At 49.1% G+C, this 2,966-nt stretch overlaps 1 non-coding gene across 1 annotated transcript; it reads right to left on the bottom strand.

The window, feature by feature from the left end:
- Positions 1 to 1,510: 1,510 nt before the first annotated feature.
- On the bottom strand, positions 1,511 to 1,610 carry LOC115833073. The gene has a single exon (XR_004028525.1). It is a non-coding gene; the product is annotated as a small nucleolar RNA U13 (small nucleolar RNA).
- Positions 1,611 to 2,966: the final 1,356 nt, after the last annotated feature.

Here is a 2,966-nt window from a genome sequence, read left to right as displayed (position 1 = left end):
CCACCTACTCAGGAGGCTGAGGCAAATAACTGCTTGAATCTGAATCTGGAAGTTGGAGGTTGCAGTGAGCTGAGATCGCGCCACTGCACTCCAGCTTGGGCGACAGAGCGAGACTCCAACTCAAAAAAAAAAAAAAAAAAGAGAGACTGTCTTTCCTACATACAGGCCAAGATCAGGCTCCCACCAGCGAGGCGCATCCTCCTTTGGTGCCGACTTCCTGCTTCCTGAGCCCCATAATCCTGCCACTGTCTGATGATGAGGTTGCACATTTGGCAACACTTTTTCTATTTTTTTTAAATTTTTTGAGACAGGGTCTCATTCTGTCGCTCAGGCTGGAGTGCAGTGGTGCAAGCATAACTCATTCCACCTTCTGGGCTCCAGTGAGACCCCGCCTCAATCTCTTTAGTAGCTGGGGCTGCAGATGCACACCATTATGCCCAGCTAATTTTTTTTTTTTTTTTTTGAGACTGAGTCTTGCTCTGTAGCCCAGGCTGGAGTGCAATGGTGCGATCTCGGCTCACTGCAACCTCCGCCTCCCAGGTTCAAGCAATTCTCCTGCCTCAGCCTCCTGAGTAGCTGGGATTACAGGCACCTGCCACCATGCCCGGCTAACTTTTATATTTTTAGTAGAGATGGGGTTTCACCATGTTGGCCAGGCTGGTCTCAAACTCCTGACCTCAGATGATCCGCCCACCTCGGCCTCCCAAAGTGCAGGGATTACAGGCGTGAGCCACCGCGCCCAGCCTGCCCAGCTAATTTTTAAATTTTATGTAGCAACAGGATCTCCCTATGCTGCCCAGGCTGGTCTCAAACTCCCAGACTCAAGCAATCCTCCCACCCTGGTCTCCCAAAGTGTTGGGATTGTAGACGTGAGCCCCAGTGCTCTGCCTGGTAACACTGTCAAAGGCAAAAGGCTTTCTATGGATTGGGACCCAACCTGTGTAATTCAGTGCATGCATTTAAGCAGGCTTGCTTTCTTGTACACTACCCAACTTTCCTTCATCATGGATTTTTCTAGACAGTCAGACGCCATGGTCCATCATAGACTGGAGAACATCAGAGTTGGGAGGCGCCAGAAGCATCAAATCCTATTCCTCAAGCCAAGGTGGTTTGTGACCCATCTTCCTCATTTTTGCTAGAGCTATACAACACCTGATTAAATGTCTTTCTTTAAATAAAAACATTTTCTTTTTTTTGTTGTTGTTGAGACAGAGTCTCACTCTGTCATCCAGGCTGGAGTGCAGTGGTGACAACTCAGCTCACTGCAACTTCCACCTCCTGGATTGAAGCGATTCTCCTGCCTCAGCCTCCCGAGTAGCTGGGATTACAGGCATGTACCACCATGCCCAGCTAATTTTTGTTTATTTAGTAGAGACGGAGTTTCATTATGTTGGCCAGGCTGGTCTCAAACTCCTGACCTTAAGTGATCCACCCACCTTGGCCTCCCAAAGTGCTGGGATTACAGGTGTGAGCCACTGTACCTGGCCCTCTTTTATTTTTTCTAAGTTCACATCAAATGGGTAATGTGCTAATGGCCTAACAAGGTTTGAGGGAGGCACATTCAACACGTGAACATGAAAACTCAATCACTTTTTTATTTATTTATTTATTTATTTTTATTATACTTTAGGGTTTTAGGGTACATGTGCACAATGTGCAGGTTTGTTACATATGTATCCATGTGCCATGTTGATTTCCTACACCCATTAACTCGTCATTTAGCATTAGGTGTCTCTCCTAATGCTCTCGCTCTGTCGCCCAGGCTGGAGTGCAGTGGCGCAATCTCAGCTCACTGCAAGCTCCGCCTCCCGGGTTCACGCCATTCTCCTGCCTCAGCCTCTCCGAGTAGCTGGGACTACAGGCGCCCGCCACCATGCCCGGCTAATGTTTTGTATTTTTTAGTAGAGACGGGGTTTCATTGTGGTCTCGATCTCCTGACCTTGTGATCCGCCCGCCTCGGCCTCCCAAAGTGCTGGGATTACAAGCGTGAGCCACCGCGCCCGGCCAAAAACTCAATCACTTTTATGAACCACAAAAGTGTTCATGATCCAAACATTTATTTATTTATTTATTTATTATTTTTGAGATGGAGTCTCGCTCTGTCGCCCAGGCTGGAGTGCAGTGGGGCGATCTCAGCTCACTGCAACCTCCACCTCCTGGGTTCAAGCGACTCTCCTGCCTCAGCCTCCCCAGTAGCTGAGAGTACAGGCATGCACCACCATACCCAGCTAATTTTTGTATTTTTAGTAGAGACGGGGTTTCACCATGTTGGCCAGGCTGGTCTCGAATTCCTGACCTAAGGTTATTCACCCACCTCTGCCTCCCAAAGTGCTGGGATCACAGGCGTGAGCCACCTCGCCCGGCCAAGATTGTCTTTTAAGGTGATGCCTCTGCGTGAGACTCAAAGCCCACAGAACCACGTGTTATTCACTCCAGAGGCCCTTCTGTTTCCAGTCTCAGAACCAAGACCTCTGTAGAGATAGCAAAATAAGGAGCAAGCAGGAGTCCCAACAGGAGGGGGTATTTAAGGAGAGGCCAGTGGGGACAGTGGAATAAGTGTAGGAATGGCTTGGGTGGAACCCTGAAGTTAGCGACAATAAATCTTAGCCTCTGAAAATAGACGAGGTGGGCCAGGCATGGTGGCTCACACCTGTAATCCAAGCACTTTGGGAGGCCGAGGCGGGCAGATCACCTGAGATTGGGAGTTCAAGACCAGCCTGACCAACATAGAGAGACCCGATCTCTACTAAAAATACAAAATTAGCCTGGCGTGGTGATGCATGCCTGTGGTCCCCGCTGCTCGGGAGGCTGAGGCAGGAGAATCGCTTGAACCCGGGAGGTGGAGGTTGCAGTGAGCTGAGATTGCGCCATTGCACTCCAGTCTGGGCGACAGAGTGAGACTCCGTCTCAAAAAAAAAAAAAAAAAAAATTAACAACAACAACAAAGAGAAAATAGACAAGGTGGC

Source organism: Nomascus leucogenys, chromosome 24 (assembly GCF_006542625.1).
Source record: "Nomascus leucogenys isolate Asia chromosome 24, Asia_NLE_v1, whole genome shotgun sequence".
NCBI lineage: Eukaryota > Metazoa > Chordata > Mammalia > Primates > Hylobatidae > Nomascus > Nomascus leucogenys.
This window is presented reverse-complemented; position numbering and strand designations above follow the sequence as displayed.